Source organism: Leopardus geoffroyi, chromosome D4, assembly GCF_018350155.1.
Source record: "Leopardus geoffroyi isolate Oge1 chromosome D4, O.geoffroyi_Oge1_pat1.0, whole genome shotgun sequence".
In the NCBI taxonomy this organism is placed as follows: Eukaryota; Metazoa; Chordata; class Mammalia; order Carnivora; family Felidae; genus Leopardus; species Leopardus geoffroyi.
The window spans coordinates 72934997-72954260 of NC_059342.1; the positions used below are offsets into that span (position 1 = coordinate 72934997).

The 19264-nt window shown below is 38.7% G+C and overlaps 1 protein-coding gene and 1 pseudogene across 3 annotated transcripts in view; one reads left to right on the top strand and one right to left on the bottom strand.

Moving 5' to 3' along the window:
• The window catches only part of KIAA1958 (KIAA1958 ortholog), a 161355-nt gene that overhangs the window by 77080 nt on the left and 65011 nt on the right, over positions 1-19264 (top strand). The gene's annotated exons all lie outside the window — the stretch shown is intronic.
• On the bottom strand, positions 12912-14080 carry LOC123593257 (annotated as a pseudogene).

Genomic DNA, 19264 nt, shown 5'->3' on the forward strand with positions numbered 1-19264 from the left:
ATAAGCTTTTAAAATTGATTAAGTCATATATTCTAGTTATTTGGTCTGTGTTTACATGCATAAACAGTGATTTTTCTTGTCAAAAACAAAAAACCTGAGTTAAAATAAGTTAAAAGAGAATAAATTGCTTTATAGTCCAAGGACATATCTTGAAACAAGCTTTTATGCAATGGTCAAATGATGTCTAGTTTCTTTCTTGCTATTTCTCACCCTTAGCTTCCTTGGTATTAGCTCTACCTGTAGATATTTGATTCCTGCATTGTCCCTAAGGTGATTGCCAAGTGCTGCTAAGATTGATGTCTTGCAGTAGACTGTGCCTTTGTCACAGCATTCCCCTTAACCCCTGAATCAGTCTTTGGAGCATCACGCCCCCAACAGGAAATGGTATTGAGGCCAGTTCTACACAAACCACATAGCTAAGTGTAGAGGTTGGATGGGGGTATTCTTCCAAGGACATTCATTCTAGGTTCTAATCTTGAAAGGGGCAGCAAACCAGTAGGTAAGTAAGTAGGTACTTACTACTATTTGTGTGTATTTTTGTTTTTGTTTTGAGCACTTAAAGTTTTTTAATTTTGTTTGTTTATTTATTTATTTTTAGTGTTTATTTTTGAGAGAGAGCTGAGCTGTCAGCACGGAGCCCGATGTGGGGCTTGAACTCTCACAAACTGCAAGATCGTGACCTGAGCCAAAGTAGGATGCTTAACTGACTGAGCCACCCAGGTGCCCTTGAGCACTTAAGTTTTTTTTAATGTGGGCAGATAGGAGAAGATGTTTATATATGTCATTCAAGGACAGGATATACTAGAACAGTGTTCTAACATAAGGGGTAGAAACATACATGAATATGTATGCTTGTGTGTGTCTGTATATGCATATGTATACATACATATCCATGATATTATATATATTTTCTTATTCCACAAGAAATATATGCCTCTTCTTGCAAGATAGGACAAGACTAAATATGTTTTCTTAGCCACACCCTTTTCTGTGCCTTCCTGCAGGAAAACCTGAGACATAAATTCTGAAAGATAAGGGAGGGAGAGTAAAAATTCAGGCTCAGTTTTATGCCATCATTTCCCTCCTTATCACAGGATGCTTATCTGAGGATTGATAAGTCAGGCAGTGCTGGGCATTGAGATAGTAGAGCCTGGCCATTCAGAGTTTGGAATCAGACATGCCTAGCTCGATTCTCACCCCTACCTCCTGCTGGCCTTGTGAAATTAGCTGTCATTTCATTTTCCTGAGACTGTTTTCTCATTTGTAAAGTAATAATAGTGCCTGTCTTATAGGATTGTTTGAGGACCAAATGCAAAAATATAGGTTAAAGAGAATACCTGACATATAATAAACACTCAGCAAATAAGTTTCTACCATTACTAGTATTTTTATTTTCATTATCATCACCATTGTTACCATTATTAGGCTGTGCTCAATACTCTTTAAGTAATGAGGTAGATTCCGATGTTATGCAATTACATCCATTCATCTTTTAAAAAATGTTCCATGGACCAGTATTACCAGCATCAGCTGGAAGCTTAGAAGAAGTGCAGAATCTCTGGTCCTACCCCAGACCTAAAGAATCAAAATTTGCATTTTAATAAGATCTCCACATAACCTGTATGCACATTGAAGCTTAAGACACAGTGATATAGGGAATGCAGGACCCATATTATGGGGCACATTGTTATTCCATCCAGCCACCCAGGAACTGAACACTCTTGCTGTGTGAGAGAATTCCCTCTGTGCATCTGCATTTCCCCATTGGAGAGGCCAAAAACTTGGTTCCAAGTTTGTATTTCAATGAGGGCACAGTCTTGTGACCTTAGGCTTTGTCAGTCAAATGCACTCACACCAGACTCCAATTAGAAGTACCTAGACAGATACCATATGTTTTCACTCTTAGGTGGATCCTGAGAAACTTAACAGAAACCCATGGGGGAGGGGAAGGAAAAAAAAAAAAAAAAGAGGTTAGAGTGGGAGAGAGCCAAAGCATAAGAGACTCTTAAAAACTGAGAACAAACTGAGGGTTGATGGGGGGTGGGAGGGAGGGGAGGGTAGGTGAGGGGTACTGAGGAGGACACCTTTTGGGATGAGCACTGGGTGTTGTATGGAAACCAATTTGACAATAAACTTCATATATTGAAAAAAAAGTACCTAGAAGAATCTATTTTGCAAATGCAAATCTTGCCATTTCTAGAGGTAGCAGAAGCAGCATCCCTGCAGTGGTTTCAGCCTTAGAGGCCCGTTGTTGGAGTTTGGTGGCTTCATGACATCTACCAGAGCAAATCTGTGTTGGGTCAGAGAGTTTTTTGTGGATTCCTGCAAACCTGATGTACTGGTATTCTAGGAAACTCTGTGGCCCTTATTAAATTCTTTTCTGCCGAAACTCACTAGATAGGGCTTTCATTGTTCTAAACAAAGAATCTGGAGGCATATAACCTCTAAACCTAGGAAACGTTGCATGAAAAATAAAATAATTTTCTTTTTGTCACTAGGTTTGTATTTTCAGCTAAAATTAATGGCATCCCTTTGGTAAGTAACCACTGATACCAGGATGGCCAGTATCATATGATATCTTGTTGTACAAATTGTACAAACAATCAATAGGATGGTGAGGGTAGAGATAGCTTCTCCTCACACTAAATCTTCCCTTCCTTCCAGTGGGAGTTTTTGCTGGAATGTGTCCCTTTTTGGGAAGTGGTTGGAAGCACAGGTTAACATATTCCCTGAACCTAGAATGGGGGAAGGAGGTAGTTAGTACTTTTGCTTTCAGCTACGGACTTTATTTAAAGGGCAGTTCTGGGAAATGAGAGAAATCCCAGTTGGAACTTCTTACCATTATGTTAAATATTGGTTGAAAGTTAATTTTGAGTTATTAGTTTTTTCTTAGGTGTACCTTTTTCCACACTAATTCACATGATACTATTTTCTGAAATGATCTATTTTATTTCTTAAGTTGGTACCTCTGACAAAGGGATTGAATAGCAAAATCACCTGGAGGTAGCCCAAATAAGGAGGATTAAGAAAATCTGGACGTTGCCTTTTTTTTTAATTGCCTCATATATTTCATTTATTCCTTCTTCCATTTCTTTCTCTCCTTGTATAATTTTGCCCTTGAGTTGCCATTGGTAGTGTGGTAATGTCAAAAGTTTTGTAAGATCTGGTGAAGAGGAGTAAGCTTTATTTCATTAGGTCTTTGAGAAGAAAGTTAATGAGCTAGATATGTATCTAATTTATTGTGTTCTCCACACAGTACCCTTCTCTCCAGTCCCAGTGCCTCGCAAGTAGCATGAGTGTTGTCATTATATTAGTAATTTCTTGACCTCAAGTATATAACTTAGGGAAAAATTACGTACCTGGGTACAGGAGTTTCTGGAGCTCACTGCTTGATACTAGCAACATCATCTAAGAAGCAAGAGCCTTGTTTCATTCCTCTCTTCACCTAATTGGACAGTGGATTGCATGTCCACAGGAAGAGAGGGCAAGTCAAAACATTGATGAAATTATAGGCCTGTAATGTGTTACTGAATACTGTGAACCTTTTCAGATCTGTACCATCAGCCGCCCTTCCCTTAGCCTGTTAGATGCCACCTTCCACCCCTCTCCTGAGTATCACAGTCTGATTGTTTCTCCACTTGAAGATCACCAGCTCTTGATTTTCCTACTTGAGTGTCATAGGATCACTTCTCCTCTACCTAGGTGTTGGAAAGCCCTTCCTCCCCAACTGATGAAAGGGCAGTTCTCAGAGTGGAGTGGTGGGGGTTGTCTTAGGTTTTATCATGCATAGTAGAAAGCTTATAATAATGAGTTTTGGGGCGCCTGGGTGGCGCAGTCGGTTAAGCGTCCGACTTCAGCCAGGTCACGATCTCACGGTCCGTGAGTTCGAGCCCCGCGTCGGGCTCTGGGCTGATGGCTCGGAGCCTGGAGCCTGTTTCCGATTCTGTGTCTCCCTCTCTCTCTGCCCCTCCCCCGTTCATGCTCTGTCTCTCTCTGTCCCAAAAATAAATAAACGTTGGAAAAAAAAAAATTAAAAAAATAATGTTTTAAGGATCTGGGGTTGGTGGTCTTTAGCTCCTGGCTGGTAAGCACTCCCCTCCTTCCTTCCTGCAGTGTAGTTCTTTGAAAAGAGAAAAGACTTGGTTTTAAATTAGTAATTTCTAGTTTTATTTTCTACACTGGCAATAGGGGAGGTATGTGTGGGGATCATTCTGTTAAAAAAAAAATGACAGTATTTTCATGTCTTTTCAAAGTATTTAGGTTTTTACAAAGACAGTTTTACTAAGGCAGAAAACTCATTATAACTTACAGTATATAACTTACATACATCTTATTATAAAGCTATAATAATTAAAATGGAATGATCTGACATAAAGATAGACAAGTAGAGCAGTAGAACAGGATAGAGAGCCTAGAAACCCACCTACACATAAATAGGAACTGTATGTGAAAGAGATGGCATCTCAGATTAGTGGGAAAAGGGTGGACCAGTCAGTGAATAGTATTGGACATTTGGTCACGTATGTGGAACAAAATAAAATTGGGTCCTCACCTTACATCAGACATGAAAATAAATTTCATTTAAAGATCTAAATGTGGAATTATAAACTTAAAACTGTCTAAAGGAAATCCTGCAAAATAGCCTTGATGTTAGGAAGAATTTTTAAAACATGGCACAAAAAAGACACAAACCATAAAGGAAAAGATTGGAAATGCTAACAGCTTTAAGGTAAAAGTCTTAAAGTAAAAGTCTTAGCTGACACAAGGGATATCATAAACAAAGTTAAAAGACAAGCAACCATCTGTGAGATGAGTTTAATGTGCATAACCAAAAATATTCATACAGATAATATATATAAAGAACTGCCACAAATCAGTAGGAAAAAGGTCAAATAATCCAGTAGGGAAATGAAAAAAGGAACTGAAGAAACACTTCTAATAAGAGGAAACCCATTTAGTTAGTAAACATGAAAAATGCTCAACGTCACTGGTAATCAAAGGGACACAAGACAACAACGAGGTACAGAAAGGCAAAAATTATTAACTATCCGAAGTGTTGTTGAAAGTATGGAAAAATGGGAACATGGTTGTGGGAATATAAATTAGTACAACCATTTTGGAGAACAGTTTGTAATATTTAATAAAATTAAAGATATGCATAGCATCCAACCTAGGAATTCAATATCTAGGTATTTGCCCTAGAGAAATATCCATAGATAGAGAGACAAAGAGAAAGAGGGAGGGATGGATGTACAGGAGTGTACCTTGCAACTTTGTGATAACAAGTTAAAAAAAATGTTTGACAATGTCAGTGTCTATCAAGAGAGAAATAAATTGTATATATAATTTTTAATTTTTTTTGACTATTATTTATTTTTGAGAGACACAGAATGCGAGTGGGTTGGGACAGAGAGAGAGGGAGGCACAGAATCTGAAGCAGGCTGCAGGTTCCGAGCTGTCAGCACAGAGCCCAATGAGGGGCTCAAACTCACGAGCTGTGAGATAATGACCTGAGCCGAAGTTGGATGCTCAACCGATGAGCCACCCAGGCGCCCCTAAATTATATTTTTCAATGGAATATGTGCATCAGTCAGATCTACATTTACTAATGTAGATAAATCTTGAAGATACAGTTGCAGAATAATAGAGTACCATACCTTTTTTAAAAAACCCAAATACCAAAATATATTGTTCTTATGCACAGCCCCTCACATACAGTTAATTATGAAACATGAAAGGAGATACCACAAATGATAATGGTTGCCTTTGAGGAGGAAGGGGGATGGGAAATGAACTATATCTGTAACATTTTCTTTTAAAAACATGTAAAAAATATGACAAAATAATAACATGTATTAAATCTGAATGACAGGAACATGAATTGTGTTACATAAGAGGCAACACAAGTGCAGTGCTTAATTGTGGATATCCAGACACACAACTGCCTGGATTCATATTCCAGCTCTGCCACTCCTTTTCTGGGTGAGTTTGGCAAGTTAGTTAACTTCTCTGTGGTTTCATTTTTTCATCTGTAAAATGAAGAAAATAACGTATTTTTCTATAGGGTTGATACAAGGATTACATTAATCCATACAAAGCCCTCTGATTCAAGGTCAGCATACTTTAGCATTATTCTGTATACTTTTCTGTATATTTCAAACGTGGTTACTTTTTTTAAAACATGGTTACTTTTTAAAAAAAAAATGTTTATTTATTTTGAGAGAGAGAGCATGAGTAGGGAAGGGACAGAAAGTGAGGGAGAGAGAGAATCCCAAGCAGGCTCCACGCCATTAGCGCGGAACCCAACACGGAGCTCCGTCTCCTGAACTAAGAGATCATGACCTGAGTCAAAATCAGGTCATGAGTCAAAATCAGCTTAACCAGTTGAGCCAACAGGCGCCTCTAAAACAGGATTACTTTTTGTTGGTTTATTTTTATTTTTATTATTTTTTTTTAATGTTTATTTTTGAGAGAGACAGAGCATCAGTCAGGGAGGGGCAGCAAAGCAGGCTCCAGGCTCTGAGCTGTCAGCACAGAGCCTGATGCGGGGCTTGAACCACAAGATCACGACCTGAGTTGAAGTTGGCCACTAAACCAACTGAGCCACCCAGGTGCCCCAAACATGATTACTTTTTAATACAGAGAAAGACGGATACCATATGTTTTCACTCCTATGTGGATCCTGAGAAACTTAACAGAAACCCATGGGGGAGGGGAAGAAGAAAAAAAAAAAGTTAGAGATGGAGGGAGGCAAACCATAAGAGACTCTTAAAAACTGAGAATAAACTGAGGGTTGATGGGGGGTGGGAGGGGTGGGTGATGGGTATTGAGGAGGCACCTGTTGGGATGAGCACTGGGTGTTGTATGGAAACCAACTTGACAATTTCATATTAAAAACATTTTTTAAATAAATATAGATTATGAAAATAAGTAAAATTGTGGAATATTTATGAGATGAGGGCATTATGACATTGTTATTACTGAATATAGAAGGGTTTTTTTTGTGTGTGTAAGAAAGCAAATTTTACTTAACATTATCTTCTGGTGTACTTGTTTATAGACAAAGAATTTGGGGATTAGTCTTACAAATTTCAACACTGTGGCTTCCCTCCTATGATTATAATGGGACGCTGTCATGGGGAATTTTTTTAACTTCCTCTGCTATAATATGTAAAAAACAACCAAAAAATACCCCCAAATGTTCTCTATTATCTATTAGCACTTTTATTTCCAAAATAATACTGCCTGGGTTCCATGAAGAAAGAGGTTGTTTCCATTATTTTACTGATGAGAAATGAGGCACAAAGAAACTAGGTGATTTGCTTAGTTACAGTGGGAGAAACTTGGTCTTGTGCTTGTTAACTTCTTAGTTAACATTGAGTCACTGCTATGTACCTACCTCTGCTTGTCTTGGTATAGGTATAGCCTAAACCTCCAAATGCTCCTTCTTCTCCTTTTTTCATTTTCAGGTCATGCCTATCACTTACCCAAAGTTTAGACTGCCAGAGTACATCTTAAAGATATGATTTATTTTCTCTGAGAATCATTTCTGAAAGGACCCAGGGTTTAAATAGAAGGATTCAGGGAGACAGGAGACATGTGTTTTAGTCTCTTTTTCTGCTAAGCATCTGGCCAAGTCACTTGCACTTGAATTTATCAAACATTTTTTTAAGATCAACTATATGACAGAAGTGATGAAAATACAAAGATGAATGTCAGATTCCCAAGCCCCACAATAGCATTGTTTAGAGAAGGAGGCCAGTAAAGCAACAACTTCAATTCCAAGTGTATAGAAAGAGGTATATGAAATGTAGTGGAACACACATGAGGAGCAGTTTACTCAGCCTTACGGTACACAGGAAAGAGTATTTCAGGTAAACAGAACAAATGAGCAGACATTCGGGCATAAACATTTTGCAGATTACTTAGGGAAGCATGGATTTGAGTGTGGCTGAGAAGTAATTTCCAAGGGGTCAGGAGAGTTGCTGCTGGAGGTTGGAGCCTCCCATGAAGGGCTGTACCTGTGATGTCACGAATGTCCTACATGCAGAGCAGAGGGGCATAATTCATTGTCTTAGAAGATCATACTAATAGCAGTGGGAAAGTAGAGACTGGGACACAAGAGCTGTTTTATAGGGTGTTATGGTGATTCCAATGGGAGATGGCAGTAAAGTGCTCATGAGACAACAATACAGACATTGGAGAGGAGGAGAGAGACAGAGGTTGGTGCTTCAGGAGTTAAAAAGTACAGACCTTGATTACTCTTGAGTATTTGGCCTCTTGAGATCTCTGTTGCTACCCTCATATTCTCTCTCTGAAGGCACAGCACTATTTTGGGTAACACCAAAAGGTTTTCAGAACCCAAATATCTATAGTGAAGGCATAATTCTCTGAGAGTAGGGTAAAACAGTGTTTGGAGTTCTGAAGCATGCTGTGACATTCATTTCATTCATTCATTTGACAAATATCCATTGGAAGGCTACAAATTGCCAAGTTCAATTTGGGTACCACTAGTACACCAACATTCAGGACAAAAACACGGTTCCCTTTGTCATACTGCCTACAGTCTAATGGGAGAGAGACATATACTTGCCCTTTCAAAACATCCTCAATTAGGAGAAAAAAGTTGAAAATATTTTCTGAACCAAGATGCTATTCAAGTTTAAATGACTTTGTAAGATTAAATCAGTTGCCTTTAGATAATACATTTATGAAGGCTGTTTCTAGGATGATATGTGGTTAAATGAACAATTAAGCCACTATGGTAAGTGAAAGGTGAGTTTTAGCTGGAAATTAAAAGTGCAGAGGCTACAGACAACCCACTCCACATCACTTATTTGAAATACTTTATACTTAGCTAAACATAGCATGAGCCTAGTTATATTAAAATTGTAATATTGCTTATTTTTGCAATCAACTAGTGACCTATCTTTAAGAATTAAAAGTATAATTATTTACTAGTTTTTCAAAAGGCAAAATAAAAAATCAACCTAATTGCTTTCTATTGTGCAAATGCATAATGTTCTGAGAAATACTTTTATCAGCTTTTCTCTAGTGCTTACACATACTTTTAAAATGTCATTTGTCTTCATATTTCACAAGAAAATCTTCCCAATTGGCTTTTTATTTCTCTAAACTAAAGGCACTTTTTATTATACCAATGAAATAAGAGCTCTATTATTTATTTAGTGTTCATCCAGATATAACTGAGACTTCCAAATATGCAAAATGTACCCAAATACAGCAGACTAGCAAATAACTATAAACCTCAGCATGTAATTTCCTTTCAGTGAATTTAGATTTGACTAAGGCTGCTAGGAAGTTCAGAATCAAAGAGGCATAGATCTTGGTTTTCTAGTCTTGGTATCAATTCCTTGTAGTCTAAAGAGATGAAATAATGTATGACTTCTCAGCAGAGAGGTCAGTGTCAGAACACTGAAGTCTTTACTTCAGTGTCCCGGGATTGAAACATCTTCCTTATTTGTTTTCCTCAGGGAAGCAGCAGCCTTCGATCTCTCCTTACAGATTTTGCGCTTGACCATCTTGGGTCTCAACAGGTATGGGCAGAGTGCAGGTGATCCCCTGCATCGTAGGCCCAGCAATAACTTCTCTTTCAGTCTAGATCTCATTTATGTAACTGATGGCTTGTGTTGCCAAGAGTGTATTAGAACCACAAGAAGTACATATATATAATGTAATAAAAGCAATAAATTATGCTTACATGGCTACAAGGTGATTTTAAGCTTTATTTTAGTTGAGAAGAGTGATCAAAGTTATCATCAAGTAAATCTGATTTAATGATTGATATGCCTTAGTTAGCTTATTTGTCTTCAGTTATGATACACATAGCTGAATCTTCAGTACTGCCCTAATAGCTGCAGGATTGCTTTTTTAGGCAAAACAATTTTCTTACCTTTTTCAATTTTCTGCATTCTTATCAAGGTAATACATGTACGTGGCAATCAGTAAGATAATATTGTTTAACATTAACAGTCTCTCACCTCAAAGCTCATCACCTCATAAATCCCACTCTTCAAGAAACTTCATTTGAGCCAATTCTATTTTCAGTTCTTTCCAAATTCTAAACAAATTGTTTATACTTCTGTCTCTTGATTATCAGCTTGAGAAAATCTCTACAGACTCCTTATTACAAATGATGAGAATTTAACTCATTTCCATTAACCTTTCAGTCTTTTATTTTTAGGCAATTAAAATATGCAAATACCCAATAGAAGAATAAAAATAATGAAAAAGGAAATAAATAGGCTTACTCAACCTAAGACTGAAGATACTAGTGTCTCTGTCCTTCCTTCAACTGTTCTCATCTCCCTTCTAACCATCTTCTTAACCTGACAAAGTTGTCAATATTTTTTCATCGTCTTTGGTGGCCATGACGGAGTCTTTTCCTGCTTTATCCTTAAGTTGAGTTTTCAACATTAAAAACCAATAGTACCATTTATGTTATTTTGACAGCGTAAAAACTATTCATAGTTATTAGTGTTCTAAACTTGAATCTCTTTTCATCCTGATGAATTTCACCACCTCTGGGACACTGAAAAGAGGATGTTCCTAAGGGTTCTTGTATGGATAAATGACCTAACCAATGAAAAGGGCTTACTTAAGTATGTCCCCATATTATTATTATTATTACTGTATTTGTTGCATCTGAAATGTCATTGGTTGTAAAAATGTACCATTATTTTATATTCCACGATGAAAGAAAAAGCATGCTACGAATTAAACTATAGTTCCCAGGAATTGTGAGACAAATTTCAGAGATATTAAAATGTAGAAGTGCGGGGCGCCTGGGTGGCGCAGTCGGTTAAGCGTCCGACTTCAGCCAGGTCACGATCTCGCGGTCCGTGAGTTTGAGCCCCGCGTCGGGCTCTGGGCTGATGGCTCAGAGCCTGGAGCCTGTTTCCGATTCTGTGTCTCCCTCTCTCTCTGCCCCTCCCCCGTTCATGCTCTGTCTCTCTCTGTCCCAAAAATAAATAAACGTTGAAAAAAAAAAAAAATAAAATGTAGAAGTGCATCTTACAATCAATGAAATACATTATTCTAGTTTGGGGGGGTTTGTGTGTTTTCCTAAAAGTTTTGGTATCATTTCTTGACAGAAGAACGGTGTGCTGTTATCATATCTGTATGGTCCTCCCAAGATTTCCATTTTCCATTCCGTCTTCCTGCTGCAGTTTGGACTAACCGATTTAACAAGCCTGAGATAACCCTCCCACCCTGAGGATTCTCTAGGTTTCATCCTCTGTTTCCTAGCTTTCACGTGTCCCTTTTTTCCCCTCATTTTACTAGAGTCCATCAAATAATTTCCCAAGAATGGATAGGTGGGAAGTAAACTTTTGAGTTTTTAAGTTGCTGAAAATTCCTTTCCTCTAGTAAGAATTAAAAAATTTTTTCTTTAGTAATTGTTCCTTTCACAGGGATTGTAATTATAGTAATCTCTCAAATCTCTCAGAATTTTGATTAAAAGTTTTTAAAAAATTATCTTCTATCCTTAAATTATTTCTGTTCTTTTTTTTTTTTTTTTCCATCTCTTTATTGCTGCCAGTTTTCTTCTGATGCCTAGTCAAATAGTTCACATTTAAGAACACAGGACAGGAATCTGGTGTTGGTTTCTTCTGTGGTTGTGTAAATAGATTTGCTTACTTTGGGCCTTTTCTGGAGTGAAAAGTATGTGAGATGTATTGATTGGCAGGACTCGGTTATAGGGAGTGGATAGAGAGCTGGTGCTTGGTCCGCAGGCCTCCAAAGATGAGTCTCAGGCACCAGCACCCATGCTACAGGCCATGCCTTCCCACATGATTGGGTTCAATTTCCTTAGCAAAGTTTTGTCTGTTTTATGTTTTGGAAAAGGATGAGGGTGGAGCAGTGAGAGGTTAGGGAGCCCAGTTTTCAACTTCTCTTTCTACTTCTCACTGCCACATTCCCTTGTCAGTTGTCCCTAAGCCTAGAGCCTCAGAGGGTTTCAACAGAGTGATTGGCCTCCACCTTGGATGCAGCCCTTGTGTGTTCTAGTCCCTCATGACTCCATGTGTGGTCACCTGGGAACTATTAAAAATAGTTTGTCTCGTTGCTTTAAAAATTCTTTGACTTTTATCATTTTGATTATAATCTTGGAATAGTCTTTGGGTTGATCTTACTTGGAGTCCTTTGAGCTTTCTGTATCTGGATGACCATATAGCTCCCAAGATGGAAATTTTCAACTAATATTTCTTTAAATATCTTTTTTTTAACGTTTACTTATTTTTGAGGTGGGGGAGGGGAGCAGAGAGAGGGAGAGACACCGAATCTGAAGCAGGCTCCAGGCTCTGAACTGTCAGCACAGAGCCCAACACGGGTCTTAAACCCACAGACTGTGAGATCATAACCTGAGCCAAAGTCGGATGTTCAACTGACTGAGCCACCCAACTGCCCCATCAACTAATATTTCTTTAAGTAAGCTTTCTGCCCTGTTCTCTCTCTCTTCCTTCTGGAACTCCCACAATGCAAATGTTCATTCACTTGATGGCATCCCATAATTCACATAGGATTTTTTTTTTCATTGTTTTCTTTTTATTCTTCTAATTGACTAATATCAAATAATCTGTCAAGGTCACTGATTCTTCTGCATGATCAAGTGTGTTGGATGCTCTGTATTGAACTTTTCACTTTTGTTATTGCATTCTTCAGCTCCTGGATTTCTGATTGGTTCTTTTTCATGGTTTCTGTTTCTTTATTAAACTTTTCCTTTTATTCATACTTTGTTTCCCTGGTTTGTGTTCTCTTACATTTTGTTGAGTTTTGTTTTTAAAAATGTTTTAATGTTTATTTTTGAGAGAGAGAGCATGAGTGAGGGAGCAGAGAGAGAGGGAGACACTGAAACCTAAGCAGGCTCCAGGCTCTGAGCTGTCAGCACTGTGAGCCCGAACTCACAGACCGTGAGATCGTGACCTGAGCTGAAGTTGGATTCTTAATTGACTGAGCCCCCCAGGCACCCCTTGTTGAGTTTCTTTAAGATGATTATCTTGAATGTTTTGTCCTGCAGATTATAGATTTCCGTTTATGTTTTTGTTTTTGTTTTTATGTCTGATCTTAGTTGTTACTCTTAGAAAAATCTCATTTTTGATTGGACTCAGACATAGAGGTAGAAGTTCTCGGAGAAGACACCCTCTGTCTCTTGGCAATCTGTTCCTGGTGTTTTCTTTGGCCTCCTTCAATCTCTTGGCCAAAAGTTTAACATATTCTGAAGCCTCTTCCTTATTTTTCTTAGTACACTGTTTCTTCAAAGCAGTATGCTGACCTTTGTGTTGGAGGACACATGGAGTAACAAGACACTGAGTCTTGGGTGCTTTGATTCTAGGTTTCTTACCTTCTTTGTTTAGGGTCTTTCTCACAACATGCTAGTGGACATCATCTTCTTTAGAGAGATCGAAAAGTTTGTGGATTCTGCTAGCTCTTTTGGGCCCCAGGTAACGAGGCACAGTAGTGTCACTGAGTCCAGGAATATCCTTCTTCCCCCTTTTTTACAGTGATCAAGTGGAGAACACTGAGATTGGCATCCACAATGTAACCCCAAACAGATTCACACTTTTTTCCTCCAGTTCTCCTTGGTCTGTAGCAGGAATACCTTTGACTCAGTAGCAGGCAGACATGGCCATGGATCAGGACACTGCTTCATGGGGAAACCTTGTTTGTCATTGCCACCACTGATTCGGACCACATAACCCTTCCATTCCTCACCCAGAGCATCAATGCCAACTTCTGTAGCCATATACTTCTCATAAAAGGTATGAAGTTTGCATTCATCGTCCACTTCAATGAGTTCCTGGCAGCCAGTAGCTGGGCAAGAGGTGTTCAGCTTCATCCTGAAGCAGCCTACTGCTTCCGAGGCACCACGAAAAAAAGAGCTAGATCTCCATTTTTTTGAGATCAGTTATGGGAGCTTGATTAGTTTCCTTTGGTTCCTTTATTAATTTCTTTGTCATGTTTGCCTGGTTCTTCCTGATCCTGTAGCCTTGCATTGTTGTCTATACATTTGAAGTAACACCTCTTCCAGTTTTTACAGACTGGTTTTAGCAGGTAAAGGTCTTTTCCTGTTCACTGGGCTGATAGGATTACCTCTGGAATCACAGTCATGCTGGGCTGGACAGTTAGGAGGCTGTTCCTGGGTTACAGTTGGGTTGCAGTTGGTATTCTTGTTACCAGTGGCTCAGGTGGGTGTGGATCTTACCCGGTCCCTGGGTGGACAGGACTGTCTCCAGTACCTTGCTTGGTAGGGTAGTGCTGGGACAAAGGTCCATTTTAGGATCCACGGTTAGGTCTTCAGACAGTGACCCTATTAACTGGGTGTACAGACGGTTGTGGCTCCCACCAGGCCCCTGAAAATGATCCTAAGTGGTCACTGGAAGAGTCCTTGGATTGGTAGGACTGGCCCTGGACCATGGCCTAGAAAAGGCTGTAACTGATTGGCAGCACTGTTTCTGGTTCCACAGCCAAGATTGAGGTCTGCAGACCTGGCTCTGGAGGCACACATGGGTGTGTCTCTTGCCAGGTCCCTAGGTAGGCTGCATCATTCCCTGTGTGGCTAAAGGAGCTAGACCTGATTATAGGTTCCTTTCAGGATCTGTGGGGGTGCCGACAGGGGTATTTCCCACAGATTCCCTTGGCCAGCGGTACTAGTCATGGACTGGCTGAGAAGCTGGAGCTGAGTATTGGGCCCTTTCTGAATCTCTGGGTTTGCAGATGGGATTATGTCCTGCTGGGGTCCTGGACTCTCAGGACCGCTGGCAGACTGTGGCTGTGAGAGGGTTAGAGCCATATACTGGCCCTTTCAGGATCTTCAGGGTTGCCAACATTAGTATCTCCTACTAGGTACTAGGTCCTTGGACCTGTAGGACTGCTGGCAAACTCCAAGTATAGGACTGTTTTGGAATTTCTGGCCACACAGATGGGAGTGTCTCCTGCCAGGTCCCTGTGTCAGCAGGACTGTTTTCAGGCTACAGCTAGAAGCAGCATGGCCCTGGTTACAGGGCCCTTTCAGAATCTACAGCCTGAAAGAATTTGGAGGGCTTACCTCCAGGGGCTCCAGACCACAGCCAAGAAGAGAATGGACATGCTTTACAGGCCACTTAGGGTCCACATCCTGAACCGAGGTCTGTATGCCTATTACCCAGTGCATGTGGGCATGACTCCTCCTGGGTCCCTTGGCATATGGTGCTGGTGACAGAACTGAAGCCACATGGGGCTATAGTTCTCAGGGGTATGGAGCTGTTCAAGGATCTGAAGTCTGGACCATGATTGGTGAGTCAGCCACCTGGGTGTGAGCTTGCCTTCTCAAAACAGTTAGGGTAGGGTTTCACAATCTCCTACCCAGTTCCAAAACTCCCAGAAAGCCACTTTTGTCCTTGAGTGGATATCAAATTATTGTTGACAGGGGTGATATGAGTAACGGATGTCTTCAGACATCTTACTGAAACCACTCCCACCCCTAGAAACTTAAAAAAAAAAAAAAAAAAATCAGTGTTACTTAATTTTCTACCTGTTAACTTCATTTAGCAGAAAAAAAGAATCCTTATAATCCAAGAATGTGCTGTTGCTGTGAATTTGACTTTAGTGTTTGGTACATATTCCTTAAAAATAATGCCTGAAATTATATTTTACATAATATTTTTAGTCTCTGGAGTATGTTAAGATTTATGTTACAGATCACTAATGTTTTATACCTTTATACTGTTGCAATAACTGCTGCTAAATTATTATTCTGTGTAATGAAAAGCAGCTATCTCATCAGTAAGAAAAAAACTTTGCCTGTTTTGCCCATACTTATAAATGGGTAATAGAAAGCTAATCCATGTAGAAAAAATAATTTAGTTTTTATTTTATAATGAAGTTTTCAAAACTATGTTTTGTTTTTACCCACTGACCCAATTAGAGAAATTAGCATTCTCCTATCCATTAAATTATTACTTCTTGGGTGGAATTTAATGAATATTAATAGACTAACTCAGAAAAAAAAAAGATAATTTATTAGGGTTTTCTGCATTTCTATTTTTATGTGTTATCTGTTTTCCTATGCATTATGTGCCATACATCTTTTGTTTCAAGTTGGTTAATAATATCTTTGTGTTTTTTACTTTATTATTCATTTTCAGTAAAAGATGCCTTCACATTTTGAGCCTTACTAATTAAGATATGCAGTCCTGTAAATTGAATGTAAATGTAAAGAAAGACCTGGTTTCCAATCAAAATTTTTTATAACTGTTTCTATTGTGTATAGTATTTCATTTCTTAAATTCATCTGATGTTACCTAATGTAACATGCTTTGTTTGTTTTGGGGTCACTGAAACCATAGAATTTTCACAAACTCATGAAAAGTGCTTTTCAGACACTCACTTCTGACTGAGGTACTGATAAGCTATTAACAAATGGTGATTATTTTTCTTCATAGGCAGGGTCATATGTTGTTAGCTCTTTGATTACTACATGCAGAATAGCAATAAAAATAGCCAATACTTATAGGGTGCTTATTATCTCACTAATTGCTTGTGGTAACTCTGTTCTCACAGCTCTGTGAAGTCAGGACTATAATTAACTATTTTACAGATGAAGAAACTAAGGCAAGAAAAGTTGAACTTGCTGGAGGTCATACAGTAAGAGGCTAGGAGAGCCGGGATTCTGACCTAGTTAGTCTGGTTCACGCTGTTAACCACCAGAGTCACTGGCCATGGTGATGCTTCTCTTGCATGTTTCAGCAGCCCTCCCTCTTAGCACTTAGATGTCCTTTTAGGATGTACACCAACTTTCATTCAGTTTTATTTCTCCAAAAACTTCATTGCCAAAACTTCTACTTTTACTCTTCCTTTTCTAGTCCCAGTCTCCCATCTGCTTTTATTATCTAATTGTCTCCATAAGAAGGGGATAATAAAGTTTAACAGTTGAGGAGACATATACAGACATGCCTAAAACAATGCCTACTGTGTTGAGGTGCTGAATGTATTTTTTGTTGAGTGTTAAAAAGTAAATAATGCAAATACTAAAATTTCTAGAAAGAAAAAAGAGGTAACTTTCCGCTTTCTTTTGGGAAAACTCATGCTGCTGTATGGAGTTTGAATAGAGGCAAGAATAGACACAGGGAATTTGTATATCATCAATGGGTAATAAATCCAATATCAAATTCTTTTTCAAGTCTTAAAACCTCTAATTTCAAATGATCAAAGGGAATATGTCAGAAATAGTAACTTAACCAGGCATTACTGTATTAATAGTAGTTTCCCTCTTGAACATAAGACACAGCAGTATTTCCAGAGAAAAATAAAAATACATCACAAAAGGACACTGAAGTCTATAGTTAAAGTGGAATGGACTAAACTCTTGGTAATTGAAGAGGAATAGTTGTAATTAAAATTTTAAGTCAGAAGGATATACACCAAAATATATACTGTGGCCACCTTTGGATGATGGATTTATGGGCAGTTTTTCTGTCTTCTCTATACATTTATTTATATTAAACATGTACTACTGGGGCATCTGGGTGGCTGAGTCAGTTAAGCATGCAGCTTCGGCTCAGGTCATGATCTCATGGTTCATGGGTTCGAGCCTTGTGTCAGGCTCCGTGCTGACAGCTCAGAGCCTGGAGCCTGCTTCAGATTCTGTGTCTCCCTCTCTCTCTGCCCCTCCCCCCCCCCCCCCCGCTCGAATTCTGTCTCTCTCTCTGTCTCAAAAATAAACATTAAAAAATTTTTTAAAGTACTACTTTCATAATAAAACTAATAAAATTATTTTTATTAGGGGAAATATACATAAAATAACCTTTTCCTCATGTGAATACTCTTTAAGTCATCTGTTTTTTAAACTTCGATATTTCTGGATTTAAGCAAAGCATATTTAAGGATATTTGAACTCACCAAGGTTAAATGCAGTCATGGCTGAATTTCTGAACTGTGCAAGGAGTAATTTTTACTTTTGAAAATGATTTAATATCCAATAAAATTTTACTTAAAAATCATGAAAGAACATACATAGGCTGATTAAATAATGCCTGTTAAACAGTATTATGTGTTGTGTACTAATGGAGTCATCACAGACTAACCTGAAAAGGAAAGCCACATGTGTAAAGCTGTGACTTCATGATCGAAACTAGAAAATGGGGAGCACCAGGGTGGTTCAGTTGGTTAGGGCTCCGACTTCAGCTCAGGTCATAATCTCACAGTTTGTGGGTTCAAGCCCCACACTGGAGTCTGCTGACAGGGCGGAGCCTGATTTGGATTCTCTGTCTCCGTCTCTACCCCTCCCCCACTTGCTCTTTCTCTCAAAAGTAAACAAACATTTAAAAAAAAAAAATTGAAAATGGAAATGTCACATCAGTAATGAATCCCTGTCTCTGCTACAACTGCCTTAAGTCCAGGAAAGTAAGAACTCAAAAATAAGGTTCTTTTGGGAAATTGTATATGATGTTTTGTATATGAAAGTCTGAAGGCAGCAGCTCACTATATATTTTATGTATTACACCAGTTGCAGGTATTTCAGACCCATCAGAAGGTCCTCTTGATTCAGTGTCTCTGGCAGTGTAATAAAAAAAAGTGGAGGAGAAATCTCTGCAGTCTCTAATAAACAATATATCAGTGAGTACTGTCAGATTCTGTAGAAAATTCCACAACATGATTTATTACGTTAATTACAGTCATGTGGGTTTCATGCTGCTAAGCCTGAAAATGCAGCCACATTCTACAGTTGATTTAAGAATATATTTTGGCCAAGACAAAAGGGGTCCTTATTGTGATTAATATAGTACAATATTTATTCTCTTGTTTTACTCTTTTTTTGCCTTTGAAATGCTTAATTTCTTTTCTGTGACTTGAAATTAAGTTCGAGATTTGAAAAGTTTCGTCTAGTTTTTTTTCACTTGTGTCATCTGGTCTCCTTTTTGTCTTTTTGTGTTGTCTTAGTTGTCACTGAATGTTGCTTGTCCTCTATATGTGAAGCCTGTTTGAATTAACTCCCTTTTGAGCAAATGTGGCTAGCCTACAGCTGTCCCTAGCTAGCTGTGCTGACCCCAAGACTTCTTAGGTCACACCTGCAATACTACAGCTCTTTTTGAGGTGAAGGAGCAATTGAGGAGAAATCTTAATTTTCTTAATGCAAGGAAGCAGAGTTTTTAGAGAATTCTATGGTTTTACCCTTGTTTAGTGCTGTACTGAAGTCATAGTCACAGAATGTCTCTTCTTCAGTGAGACAGGAAGCTTGTCACATCACAGGATTCTAAGTGATGTGGAA